The sequence below is a fragment of the Trichosurus vulpecula genome, chromosome 1 (assembly GCF_011100635.1).
Source record: "Trichosurus vulpecula isolate mTriVul1 chromosome 1, mTriVul1.pri, whole genome shotgun sequence".
In the NCBI taxonomy this organism is placed as follows: Eukaryota; Metazoa; Chordata; class Mammalia; order Diprotodontia; family Phalangeridae; genus Trichosurus; species Trichosurus vulpecula.
The window spans coordinates 538,130,781-538,146,264 of NC_050573.1; positions in this window are offsets into that span (position 1 = coordinate 538,130,781).

The following is a 15,484-nucleotide window of genomic DNA, read 5'->3' on the forward strand; positions in this document are numbered from 1 at the left end:
CAGAAACAGCATTCTAGGCACAAACAGTCAGCGAAAAGGCACAGTGTGTAAAGACTAAGCGTTGTGTTAAGGGGAACAACACTACTTGATTGTGAAGTTTTGGGGAGTAAAATATAAGAATACTGGAATGCAACCTCTTTCAGTCTTGATTTTCTTATCTGTGTAATGGGGATTATAGCAGCACAAGGTTGTTGTGAAAATCAAATCAGGTAATACTCTTACAAACCCTTTGCAAATCTTAAAACTCTATAGAATTCTTTTTATCAATTCTTTTTCAGCTCCTATTAGAAGAACACAGGATGTTAAAAAGAATCATGGTGCTGGAGATGGATGGCAATTAACACATTTACCAAAGTAATTTCTGAGGATGAGCCTTTGAGGGCAAATGAAGTATGTTTTCTGTGGCTGCTTCTGCTGTCCTAGCTCCTGGCACTTACTGTCCTGTATGGGTCTGTCTAATATCAATTTTTCTGCCCAGCATCACAGAGGGCTGTGAGGTGACAATAATGAATGCATCTGTATCAAAGGGAAAGTGGCGGGGGGAGCCCTGGCAGAGAAAGGGCTTTGTCCTCTTCAGATAAGAGACTCAAGAGCCTGTCCCTTAATACAGCTCCCATAGTAATAGCTCAGTGTGGTTGGACTAAGGGCAGGAAATTGATTGATGGATGGAGGCTGAATTCTGACAGCATCTCGGTGACTTTGGATAGTCATCATAACCTTATCTTTCCCCTGCACACCAAAAAGAGGGGAGAAGGGAGAATGTAAGGAGCAGATTCCAGGAGTGCGGACTGAGCACTAGCACTAAAAGGTTATTTGGAATAAAGCCCAACAAATACCATTGCAAAACATTTTTTAAAAAAATGTCCACACCCAATTTTGGGAATTACAAAAATCACATAGGTGACAAGGGATGCTTTGTTCTCAGATACCTAATTTCCCTAAAGCCATTTTCTGATTCAGAAAGCACAGAAGTGCAATTCAGAGAGAAGGCCAAGAAGGACTCTACCAAATTCTATTCCTGTTCCTGATACTGACTTTTTCTGTGACCTTGGGAGATTCATACACCATCCTCTCCTGCAAAAATTCTTCTCATCTCTAAAAGTGGAATTTGCAAAAGTCAGGGATTTGGGAGGGAGGATAACACTCACAGAAAACTTTTAAAAATGTCCTCAGTGGACTAAAAAGCAGCCTTTACTTTCTATCACCACCCTCCCCACCTTAAAACTTTCAGTGGTTCCTAATTATCTCCTTGGTAAAACACAAAATTCTCAGCCAAATATTTAAAGACCTTTATGATCTAGTTCCTCCCATCTTTATTGTCTTATTTCTAGATTTAATTATGCCAATGTGTTCCTGAAGTGAGACGAGGTTGTTGGAATCAAGGAACTACAAGTTAGGTTGTTGAGGTGGACAAAGATGGTATTATCTAAATTTTTACTGGAAGCCTGATTGGGATGGCAGGTGATTTGGTGGAGAGAAAAACTCATACCAGGTACTGAAGTCATTGAAAAATATACAAGAACAACTTGGAGAATGCTAGATGGTGACAAGAATCTAAAGAGGGTGATACAAGTGTATCGTACAAGTCTCTAAAGAGGAAAGTTCATTGAAGGATGGCAATCCAGTAATGGTCTGAAAATGGCAGCAGTGGAGAGGAGTGGACTCACCCTTCTTTCTGGCCCTGTGAGTCAAGGAAAGTAGGAGGAATAGCTGCCAGTGAAGAGGATTGAAAGGTGTTTTCAAAGGAGGCTGTAACAACAATGTTGCTAGCAGCTACTGTGGCTGCGTAAGAACAATAACACCAGCACACAGAAGGGCTGCTGACACAGATTCTTTGACCTGCTTTTCTAAGGAAAGCAACTTTAAGGAGTTAACAATCTCACTTTAATTAAACATACATATATCATTCACTTAGCTCAGGGGGGAAAGATCAGTCCCCTGAACTTCAGGGCAAATACAAACAGAAATTACAAGCATACATCATAAACAGGGCAAATAACACAAACTAGTCTGTCCGTAGCAATACATAGTTACCAGAGAAGCACCAACATCTGGGTTATCAAAGCCAGGGGGTGGGGCTGATTTAACGGCTTGCCCAGAGTCTTGTCACCAATACTCTTTCAATGAGTGTACCCCCAAAGGTGAAAACACTAACCTCAAAGCTCTTATACCCTGTTCAGGACCCTGAGGGCTGGGGCCAACTTGACATTTAGGGTATGGGAAAGTTCTTCAATCACTAGCACCATATTGTATACATTGTTTCAAATCAATGACTCCTGATTGCCTTAGTGCTGAGAAACACTCCAAATCAAAAAGATCCCACTTTACCTGCCCTATTCAAACAAAGGCAAGACTCATTAAAGGCACTTGATAGCCAAAAGAGAGGACAAAAAAGTCCCACCCAAACTACCATTACAGAGGCCCACGTTTAAAGGAAGAAGATGTAAAAGATACTGGTTGAAAACTTAGATCATGTAGGGAAGTTTGTGGACAGAGCAGGATTTCAGAAGGCAGGATAGAATGGGCTTGGTAATGAGAGAACTGGGAAAGAGAGAAGTGAGGGCTGGGGAAGAGGTAGCATGTGTAATGCTATTAGCATCTAGAATGACAAAAATGGATGCCCAGAATGTGAAAATCCATTAACAGGAAGTAAATTGGTATGGCATTTCTGTCTATAGGACTGAGATGATATAAAGGTCGCAGATTAAATTTGGAATGCTGGCATTGTGGTGATCTTTATGATTTTTCTCCTTGAGTGCTTCAGATTCTTGATTTAGGTAGCAAGGTCTTGGGGTTCTGGGTTCTAGGTTTTGGGGCCCTGTGGGGCTTATCTGACTATCAATCTAGTCCCAAGTCTCAACCAGCAAATTAACAAGCATTTATTAAGCACCTACTATTTTTTCAGGCACTGTTCTAGGTTCTGAGTATACAAAGACAAATGAATCAGGTTCTCCCCTCAAGGAGGTTACATTCTCTTGAAGGAAACAATATTCATACATATAAGCATGGTACAAAACAAATTCAAAGTAAATCCAAGGTAATTTGTAGAAAGACATTCACAGAGGGGACTGGGAATGCCTTATTAGAGGCAGTGGCATTTTAGCTGAGCATTGAAAAAAACCAGGAAGTCTAAAAGGCAAAGATAAAAGTTTCACAAAACTGAAATATTCCCTGCTATTAGCTATAGTTGATGAACTTACATTCTATTGGGGGAGATAACATGTATGTATATAGGTATAGACATCATAAATCTAAGAAGGATTAGAGAAGGGCTCCAAGCACTATGTTGTTTTCCACCTTTGAAAGGGAAGACCTCCCCCCAGAGCCCATCTGGTTGATTGTAGACCTGATTATTAAGGTCAACAGTAAGAATAGAATGTAGGTGACTGCCTATATGCACAAGACATAGTGCTTAAGTTGGCAGTTCTGGGACAAGACTATCCAAGGTCGAAAAAAAATTTAAAGAGACAGGATGCGGCAAATCCATGCAAAGTCAACCTGTGCTTGATAGACCAGCCTCCGGCAGAGTGTATTGCAGATTCCTTTCTTACTTCTCCACACAATGGTTCAATCTTTAAATAGTTAATAGCATATGTGTGTGTGTATATATGTATATATATACATACATACACATACACACATATATGACATTATATATACAAATATATATTTTTCATCTATGGTGGCAAGTTAAATATCGAGAGCGTACAATTTATCAAATGTCTATTGGCAAAAGAATTGTGGATAAGAAATTTGAGATCAAAAAAAAGAAACTTTATGATCGACAGAAATGTGGGAATGTTTGCAAAGCCAAGCAATTGGGAAGAAGAAGAAAAAATAAGATGGAAGTAAATGCATTCCTGTCATGGGAAAGCTGAGGGGACAATAATATTGATGCAGTTTGAAATTTGAAGAAGATAAACCTGATAGAGTAGATTCACTGAACCTCAGCCCCGAAAGGGCTCCTTGGCAGCTGTCCAATCCAACACATGGCCCTCAAAAAAGAATCCCCACTAAAAGCTCTCCATGAAGTGGTCATGCAAGCTGTTGACTCAGCTTTCTGACACTCCAGGCTTCTTTAGGGGATAACAAAGGCTAACCCCCTCAGACTTGGAGGGATGTCCCAAAGTCTCACCTAAGCCTCATTTGGTCATTGTTTGAGTTCTGATGGCTCAGAGTGACTGTAAATAGCAATGGTTTCTGCTTTGGCCAGAAATCCTGAGGGTCTTCCCCTCCCATATTGATTTTTTTTTCTTTTGTTTTTTTTTTTGACTAAATAAAAGAGGTTATTCTTCACCTCATTTATTTTTACCTAGCTTTAATCATTGAATGGGCATTGCCTCAGACAAACTCATACAAACTAAGACCTGGGAAACACTTAGCTTAAAAAGGCCAAAGTCTCCCACTGCATCCAGTCGTCCTGGTCTATATCTTGCCACTGGACCCAAATGATTCTGGAGGAAAGAGTGAGACTGATGACTTTGCAAAGCCCATCCTCACTTAAATCTAGTTCACTTGCAAGTCATGAAATTACCTTTCTGGTGTCATGGTCCTCTTTGAGAACAAAGGACAAACAACAGTATCTGACCTTATCTATCAAGGGACCAGCCTCAATCAAGCTCAGTTCCGCCCATACAATCCTTCAAACACTTGAAAATAGTTATATCATGGCCAGTCCAAGTTTTCTCTTCTCCAGGTTAAATATCAATCACCAATTATTAATCAATTAAGTGACCTTTCTGCACCAGGCACTGTGTTAACCACTGGACTCTTCTATCGCCTGAAATCTTCGTATGGCACAGACTTGAATCCCTACATAACTTGATTACCCTTCTTTGGATATCCTCAAGTCTACCAATGGACTTCGTAAGCAGTGGTGCCCAGATCTGAACACCATACTCTAGATGTGGTCTGACCAAGACACACCTAAACTGTAACTGCCATTTTAATTTATTAGTTCAACAGAAAAGTACACAATGTTTATGTTAAACCTTCAACTGGAAAAAAATAAAAGGATCAGACCAAAAAGTTTTTGTATTTTTGTAACATTTTCAGACATAGCCAATGTTTGTTTGATTTTGCATGGATGTATTTACTTGTTACAAGGAAAGTATCTTAGGGGGAGGAGGAAGGTTAAGAGGGAAAATAAAGAGAGATGGTGATAATAAAACAAAAAGAAGAAAAAAAAGGAACATCAATGAAACTTTTAAAAAATATAGAGAAGAGAGCAGAAGGAAGCTTGGTAGAAGACACAGATAAGTAGCGAAGTTTTGGAACTACTATGGTAAAGTTAATAGGTACTTTATTATTTTGTGATGGATCTTAATTAATTTATTTTTAGTTTTCAACTTTCACTTCCACAAGATTTTAAGTTCCAAATTTTCTTCCCACCTCTCCCCTGCCACCATCCCAAGATGGCATGCATTCTGATTACCCCTTCTCCCAATCTGCCCTCCCTTCTATCATTCCCCCCTTTTGCCCCCTTCCCTTCTATTTTTCTGTAGGACAAGATAGATTTCTATACTGCATTGCTTGTGTATCTTATTTACCAGTTGCACATAAAAAGAATTTTTAACATTCATTTTTAAAACTTTGAGTTTCACATTCTCTCCCTTCCTCCCTCCAAACCCACCCTCATTGAGAAGGCAAGCAATTGGATATAGGTTATATATGTGTAGTCATGCAAAACACTTCCATAACAATCATGCTGTGAAAGACTAACTATATTTCCCTCCATCCTATCCTGCCCCTTATTTATTCTATTCTTTCCTTTGACCCTTTCCCTCCCCAAAAGTGTTTGCTTCTGATTACCTCCCCTCCCATTCGCCATTCCTTCTATTATCCCTCCCTCTCTCATCCCCTTCTTCCCTACTTTCCTGTAGGGTGAGATCAATTTTCATACGCAAGCAAGGGTGTGTGTTATTCCCTTCTTAAGCCAGTTCTGATGAGAGTAAGGTTCACTCACTCCCCCTCACCTCTCCCTTCTTCCCCTCCATTGGTAAAAGCTTTTTCTTGCCTCTTTTATGTGAGATAATTTACCCCATTCTGCCTCTCCCTTTCTCCTCCCAGTATAATCCTCTGTTACCCCTTAATTTTATTTTTTTAGATATCATCCCTTCATATTCAACTCACCTTGTGCCATATATATGTATATAATATGTATGTATGTATGTATGTATGTATGTATGTATGTATGTATATTCCCTCCAACTACCCTAATACTGACAAAGGTCTCATAAGTTACAAATATCATCCTTCCATGTAACAATATGAACAGTTCAACTTTAATAAGTCTCTTATGATTTCTCTTTCCTGTTTACCTTTTCATGCTTCTCTTGAGACTTGTATTTGAAAGTCAAACTTTCTATTTAGCTCGGGTCTTTTCTCAAGAATGCATGAAATTCCTCTATCTCATTGAATATCTATTTTTTTCCTCTCATGGATTACACTCAGTTTTGCTGGGTAGGTGATTCTTGGTTTTAATCCTAGCTCCTTTGACCCCAAAATATCATAATCCAAGCCCTCTTATCTCTTAATGTAGAAGCTGGTAAATCATGTGTTATCATGATTGTGCTTCCACAATACTTGAATTGTTTCTTTTTGGCTGATTGTAATATTTTCTCCTTGACCTGGGAACTCTGGAATTTGGCTATAACTAAAACAAAGGAGTTTTCCTTTTGGGATCTCTTTCAGGAGGTGATTGGTGGATTCTTTCAATTTCTATTTTACTTTCTGGCTCTAGAATATCAGGGTAATTTTCTTGAAAATCTTTTTTTTGATTATGGTTTTCAGGTAGTCCAATAATTTTTAAATGATCTCTCCTGGGTCTATTTTCCAGATCAGTTGTTTTTCCAATGAGATATTTCACATTGTTTTCTATTTTTTCATTCTTTTGGTTTTGTTTTATAATTTCTTGATTTCTCATAAAGTCATTAGCTTCCATTTGCTCCATTCTAATTTTTAAGGAATTATTTTCTTCAGTGAGCTTTTGAAGCTCATTTTCCATTTGACCAATTCTGTTTTTATGGCATTCACCTCCTCATTGGCTTTTTGGACCTCTTTTGTCATTTGGTCTAGTCTATCTTTAAAGGTGTTATTTTCTTCACCATTTTTTTGGGTCTCCTTTAGCAAGCTGTTGACTCATTTTTCATGATTTTCTTGCATCACTCTCATTTCTCTTCCCAATTTTTCCTCCACTTTTCTTACTTGATTTTCAAAATCCTTTTTGAGCTCTTCCATAGCCTGAGACCAATTCATATTTTTCTTTGAGGCTTTGGATGTAGGAACTTTGACTTTGTTGTCTTCTTCTAGTTTTATGTTTTGATCTTCCTTGTCACCAGAGTAAGATTCTATAGTCTCATTTTTTCCCACTGTTTGCTCATTTTCCCAGCCAATTACTTGACTTTTTAGCTCTTTGTTAAGGTAGCACTCTGCTTCCAGTGTGGAGGGTGTACTGTCCCAAGCTTCAGCGGTTTGTGCAACTGTTTTCAGAGATAATTCCAAGGACCTATAAGTTTTCAGTTGTTCCAAGGTGGTATGATCAAAAGAGAGGTGCTTATTGCTCTCCTGGCCTGAGCCCTGGTCTTTGAGTGACAACAAGCACTCTTTTCTGCCTTGGAAGTGTGAGGAGGATTCCCTTTCCTCCACCACCACAAGCTCCACCAAGTCAGCACTCCTTCTCACCCCAAGACTACCACCCAGTACTTCACCTCAGATCCAAGCACAGACAAATACAAGAGAATTCTGCCTCAGTGCCAACAAAGAGATCCCTGCAATCCCCCTCTGATCAGCAGCTCAATACCCCCATGGTCCATGGGCCAACAGCTCCAGAAGCAGCCACTGCATCTGCTCCCACTGCTGATGCCACCACTGCTGCCCCTGCCACCCTGGGGCCAGACCACGATCCTCTCTCATCCAGGTCTGACAGACCTTTCCTACTTACCTTCTAAATTGTCTTTGATGTTTGTGGGTTGAGAAGTCTCAGCTCAGAAATCACAGCTGCCAGTGATTCATTCCCTTGAGTCCTGCTCCAGCTGTCTGTGCTGGTGCAGCCCTTGCTGGACTGCACTCTTCTCTCAGACTGGTGCAACAGACTTTTTGTCAACTTTCCGGGTTGTCTTGGGCTCTCATTTTGTGGGTTCTTTTGCTCTAGAATTTGTTTAGAGGCATTTTTTACAGGTATGTGGAAGGATTTGAGGGACAGCTCAAGCAAGTACCTGCTTTTACTCCTCCATCTTGGCTCTACTCCCTAACATATACTTTAAAAAAAATATAAGGTGCATATAATAGCAAATTATAGTGCCAATATATAACCCTCTTTCTCTGCTTTTTGTTTTATGAGGAAATATTCCTATTTATTAACATTTTCAAATTCACAATAATAAAAACAAAAAGATTATTATGTGCTAAATGGATATTCTAAACCAGAGAAGTAAAACACATAGCTGCAGTACCATGGGATTCATGCATTAAGTTGCAAAATAATAAAATGACCTATTGCTTTTACCATAGTATATGCAGAGAACAGGCAAGAGAGGGCCTGATTGGGCTTTAATCTCTCCTGAACGATTCTAAAGGGAGTACAGTCTTTGAGAGCTAACTCTTTGGGAGGTTCAGAGAATCTTTCTTAGTCTAATGGGGAGTTCCAATTCACTTATGAAGACTAACTGGGCTGATGAACCCCAGGAAAGATATTTCTGCTATTCTGTTCAATCTTTCTGCAAAGACTTTCTCTGCAAGTGCAGCCTTCCCTTCTTGTGGAATCAGATTTAGAATTGAAAGAGAACTTTTCGTTTTATAGCCAAAATCGCAAAATCGCCATCAAAAGAAAATCAAAGAGCCCTCCTCCTGCAGCTGTTACAAATCAACTATGCTCTGCTCTGTCTTTTACCTCCATCTCCATCCCCAACTTTCTTATTCTCTGTAGATGATCTTGAATGTAGGCCCATGGGACTTGTAAAAGGTCACATGGGTAGCAAATGTCAGAGGTGGGATTTGAATCCAGATCCTCCGATTTCAGACCCTATCCCCTCAACTAGGTTGTCTTGTATTCACATATCTCCTCAAGAAACTTAGCATCCATCTATTAGGGACCCATTGCCAATTATCCAGCCATTGTTCTCTCCTTCTCACCAGGAAGGGAACCCTCCTGAATGGACTTCCAGAGACCATGTCTTACACCTTAGGGGCCCTGGAACTAACCATTGGGATTGAACTGTCTTGATTGGTGAATTCAAACTCACCTAACCTATTACTTTTAAAAGGTAAGAGTATATGGTTCATACCCTTTGATCTGCAGATCCCACTGTTGGAATAAACTCCCAGGAGGCTAAAGATAGAAAGAAATAAAACCAAAAAGTTCCTAGGTATACCAAAATATTCACAGCAGAAATTATTGTGGTAGGACTAGTACTAGAAGAAAATGGGTGTTCACCAAGAGGCAGAACGATGCCAAGGAAAGAAATCTGGGTTCAAGTGTCACATCCTACCTTTGTGAACCTTGGGCAAGTCAAGTCTCTGGATCTGGGCTCCTCATATACCAAATAAAGGAGTTAGACTAGATAGCCTCCAAGATCCCTTGAAGCTACACATTTATAATACTATGGTGATACAATGATTGGCTAATGCATGTGTGAAGAGAATTATGATTTTCATAATAATCGATATGATATATGTGATGATTCCTAATAGGTTAGATTTTTCAGAACTGCCTCTTCTATCTCTGGCCTGCTGTTTTGTCATTCCAGGTGTTAGAGACTGGCTCAGCAAAATTCTGTTAACAGATGTATAAATTGTAGTATATGAATGTAATGAGGTATCATTAAGCTATGGGACAATGAATAAGAGGTATTCAGAGAAACAAGAGAAAACTTTTGTGAATTGATGTAGAACAAAGTAAGCAGAATCAGGAATACGCACACATATACATATATATGTATACATATATATGTAGTATGTGTATATATCTGTGTATACACACATACATATATATTTATGTATATATATTCCTGATTCTGCTTATATGTCACCTTTAAGTCATCAAATATAAATGAAGAGAACAACAAAACTAAGGTGATTGCTGTGTGTAGTAGCAATTTGGATTTGAAGATCTTTCCCACCCATTAATAGGCCATGTGACCTGCTTACATCACAGGAAGCCTAAGTTACATGTGGTGGGAGGAGTTTCCTGACAGGAAAAGAAAGTTATGTCACAGGAAATGCAGAGAGAGAGATGTTATAGCTGCTAATGGCTGCTAATGGCCGCCCTTGTGATTATAGGATGACTTAGGTGTACTGTGAATTTGTTTTGGTGAAGACCAGGGGGTCAGAGAGGTTTTGGGATGGCAAGGCTCCATGTTGTGATATTCTGTATTGAATGTTTTGGGTTCCTTGCTGTTATGATGAAGTAGGCTGACTAGCTGTGGGAGCTGGACATTTGGTTGTGGGATATGTGTCTGAATAAATGGTTTACTTCTTCTACTTTCTATGTGGAGAGTCTCATATACCTTGTGATACAGAACTACACAGGCATTTTGAAAGTTATCATCTAAATTGTTATTACTGCCTTACTGTTTCACTGTGCAGTCCCAATGACCAATCTTGATAAGAAAGGTATTTCCCTCCTGTAATTGGAAAGGGGAGAGGGGAGGACTCTGGGTATGTAATATTATACATGCTACCAAATGCAGTTGGTGTACCACCTGGTTTTCTTTGTCACAAGGGAAAATTTTATAGTGTTGGAGGCAGGGGTGGAGCAGTCTAGAAATGTACCCAGAACTTGAAACTATTTATTGTTCAGTCACCCTTCAGTTAGAGGTGTCTATTTTCCACTGTACTTTGCGCTTCTTATGGAACAGCTCACAGTTTGAATTGTAGCTATTTTTCTGCATTGTTTCTCCCTAAAAGGCTGTGAGGTCCAGGAGGGTATGGGTTGTGTATCTTTGTGTCATCAACAGCCCCTAGAGAGTACTTTGTATGTAATGAGCACCAGAGGATACCCAGTGAACTAAAAACAGAATCTCTGAGTTGAGAGATCTTAGAAGCTGTCTGCTCTAAGACTTACTTGAACAAGATTCCCTCTGCCCCAACCCCAGTCTTTGCCTGAAGACCCAGAAAGAGTAAGGGTAGGTTGGGGAAAAGTATCGACTACTTCTAGAGGGAATCCATTCCACCTTTGGATGACTAATTTTTAGGTGATTTTTCTTTACTTCAAACCTAAATCTCTCTCTCTGCATTTTTCTTTATCCTCCCTTCAAACACTTGAAAATACCTATCATGTCATCTCTCCTCCTTTCCCATCCCACCCCCAAGCTCCCATCTCAAGCACTCTTTTCTCCAGGCTAAACATCTTCAGTTCCTTCAACTGATTTCCCAATAACAATAATATTGCGGCCCTTCACCAATGTATGTACCTCCTCTAGATTTTTTTAATCTTATCAATGTCTTTCCTAAAATGTGGCGCCTAGAAATGGAAACATACTTTATCCAGATGTGTTAACTTTTTATTTGTTTTTTAAAATCCATTCCCACACAGTAAATTGGTGGTTTTTGGTTTTGGGGTTGTTGGTTTTTTAAAACCTAACTATTTTATCCTGGTCAAGAACTATATATCTAAGTTTTAAATATCTATTAGCAGTAGCAGAAAATAAGGGGGCATTTTCCATATTTGTAATGGTGACTTCCAAATATTTGCACCATCAAGAAGTTTTCCATATTAAATTTGAATCATATCACAATACTAAATACAACTTTATTCTCCTGTTGTAAAAACAAAGCATACATTATCTGTAACTGAATGCTTTGAGCCATCTTATTCCAGTAATAAATAATCTCTTTGTATCTGTCAATTTATGAGCAGCTCAATTATAGGAAGCTAAAAGCAGCACCACATTTTGGGAGAGTGAACAAAAAACACTGAACTAAGACTAAATGATTCATTATAAAACACAATTTACTTGGGAAAAGTAATTGTGGATAATGTATTTTCAAAAACTGGATAAAGTAAGGCTTAAATAAATGACTGATTTGCACTTCTCAAAGACAAAATCAAAATATATCTAGAAGACAGAAAGCATAACATAGCCTCAACAGTAAGAAAGTACTCATTTGTTCTGAAATGGTTTTGATCTAAGAGGAAAATCCCAAGATGAGAAATATTAAGTGGGGTGAGAATAGGTGAATAAGAACATTTTTGAGTGCTTTGATTTCTTTTTCTATGTCAATTTAGCCTCACAATTATTTGTCGTTGTTTTTGAAATAAACCGTTATTGATATCTTTTGCTTTTACGTTGCCAAAATTTCTCCCAAGCTCACTCCCCTTCTTTCCACCTAGAGATCTATCTCCAGAGAAAGAAAAACAGCAAAACTAACCAATACATTGAAAGAGTCTGAAAATGTATGAAAATTTCCACAAACCCACTGGACCTTTTACTTCTGATAGGAGTGTGATAGGGTGTCTTTTCATATCTTTTCTTTGAGTCGGTCATGCTTCTTTTGTCATTTTGCAACATTTCCTTTCAATTTTTTTTTGTGGTTACTAATCTGGATTTTTTTCCATTTAAATTACTGTGGTCATTGTATGTATTGCTTTCTTGGCTCTGCTTACTTCACTCTGTATTAATTAGTGTAAGTCTTTTCATTCTTCTCTATATTCCTCATGCTATTTCTTATAGCACAGTAATAAATAGTCATCTACTTTATTTCCAATTCTTTGCTACCACTAAAGGTGATGCTACAAAAATTTGATGTATAGGGGGACTTTCTTCTGATTAAATGAATTTAGGCATACACCTAGTAGTGGAATCTCAGGGTCAAAAGGAATGGACATTTTAATCACTGCACAATTCCAAACTGCTTCACCAACAGTGCATTAGTGTGCCAATCTTCCCACAAATGACTAACATTGAATATTCCAATATTTTTACATCTTTGCCAATTTGCTGGGTATGAAGAGAAACTTGAGTTGGTTTCAGTTATTTTGTTTTAATTCTACTTCTGTTATTAGTAGCGATTTGGAGCAATGTTTCTTGTGGTTGTTAATAATTTGCAATTTTTTGTGAACCGTTTGTTCATGTGTTTTGATAACTTATCTATTGGGGAATAGCTTTTGGTATAACATATATATGCAGACATAAGTGTGTGTGTATTATGTATATATGTATGTATGTATACGTGTATGAATTATATATTTTGGCTACCATTCCCTTATCTGCAAAATTTGATTCCAAAATTTCCATCCCATCTCATCCCACCCCCCCATCCACCATTCAATTGTTCTCCTTATTCTAGATTCATTAATTTTGTTTGTGCAGAAGCTTTTCCATTTCATGTTTAAAATGATGTATTTTATCTTTTGTAATCTCTTGTTTGGTTACAAATATAACTCCTACCCAGAGCTGTGAAATATATACGGTGATGCTCTTCTAATTTTTTTTATAATATGACTTTTAATATGAAGGCCACATACCCATTTTGAATTTATTATCTGGAATAATATGCTGGTCTAAACCTAATTTCTATAAAATTGCTTTCCAGTTTTTCTAGCAGTAATTATCAAATAAGGAGTTGTTTTCTAAATAATTTATGTTTTCCAATTTATTGAACACTGGGTTATTGAGATCCATTGTTATTAGATTGTCTAATGTATTGTCTAGCCCATTCATAATTAATGTTATGAGAGTTGGGTTTATATTTTCCTCTATTTGTCTCTAACACTAATCTTTTCTGAATTAAGATTTTTTTGGTCTTTTCTTCATGTCGAAAGAGATTACTTTGCCTCTTCAGTTATTTTTGTTTGATCTACTTTAAGGCAATCCCATTCTTTATCTCTTTTACTCTACCTTAAGCTATCCCCCCATTTGTCATCTTTTCTCCAAATTTTAGAGTTTTGTAATTATTAATTCCTTTGTTTTTCTTTCTTTAATCTAGTTACCTATTTTTTCCACCTCTTTTTTTCTCAGTTAAGTATTTAAATAAAATCTCACTTCTTTTCCTCTACTTCAACTTCTTTTATTAGGTTCCCCCCACCCTCCATATTCTGTGTTGTTTTCTTTCTTTCTTTTTTGTTTATATTTTTATTTTAGAGTTAAATACGCAAGAGAAAAGAAAAAGAAACATATTATAAACTTAAATAATGGAACTTAAATACAAAATAAGAAAAAACATGAGGATTCAAAATATATGCAATAAATTTCCATTTCAAGAAAGCCTATATAATAATTACTGTGTTGTGTTCAGAGCTGTCCATCTTTCTTTTGCTTCCTTGTATATTTTCTTCTGTTCTCTGCTGGGTACTTTTAACTTTGTTCTTTTTTCCCCCTTCCTTCCTCCTCTCCTCTCAAAGGCTGCAATTAAGTGAGGATATATATATGTGTGTGTGTGTGTATAAACATATACTTTCTCTAACAAATTCTACTTCTGATCTTTATTTTTATGTTTGTGCATATCTCTTATTTCCTATCATTCCTGATTCTTCTACTTTACTTCTACCGGCTATCTTGCCCTCCTATTACTTAACCTACCACACCATCCCCACTCCAAGGATCCCTTCTTTATTTTCCCATTCCCATGAATTTAAGCATCCTTCTATACCCCCCTTTAACTTATTGCCTTACCTTCCCCTCTAAAGATCCTTTCCTTATCCTCTCCCTAGTCTCTATCCCCTTAACGTTTTATTTCTTTCTAAATTTAGAAGACTTTTATATTATTCTAGGTATTTATGTATCGTTCCCTCTTGAACCCATTCCTGATGAAAGTAGGTTACCACAACTAACAGCCCTCCTCCCCCATCTAATTCCTCTGTATCCGTTCTTCCTCTTGCACTTCATTTATGTATGATAATTACTCTTTTTAGTTGTTCCTGAATGGTTTTACTTTTTGAAGTCATCATACTCAGGTCTACCACAATCTTCCATATGAACTACCCAATTACTAATAACAATCTTAGACATTCGTCTTACATTTTACATACATAAAAAATAAACAGTCTGTCCTTATTGAGTCCCTCGTAATTGGTCTTTGGTATGTATGTTTTTCTTGGCTCTTGTATGTCAAATCTTCTATTAAGTTCAGGTTTGTTTTTTTTTTTAAACAAAGTCCTAAAAGTCTGACAATTCATTAAATGTCATTTTTTAAAATTCAGAATTATGCTCAGTTTTGCTGGGTATGAAATTTTCAGCTAGAAGCCTAGTTCTTTTGCTCTTCAATATATAGGGTTCCAAGATCTATGATCTTGTGTCAGCACTGCTAGGTTTTGTGTGATCCTAATTGTGGCACCACCATATGTAATTTTTTTTTTCTTGTTGCTCATAGTATTTTATCCTTGAGCTGTCCATTTCAGAATTTGACTATAATATTCCTGTGGGCTTTCTTCATAGGATCTCTTTCAGGTAGTGATCAGTGGATTTTTTCTATTTCTACTTTCCCCTCTTGTTCTAATGCTTCAGGACAATTTTCTTTATTTCCCAAATTATTGTATCAAAGTTCT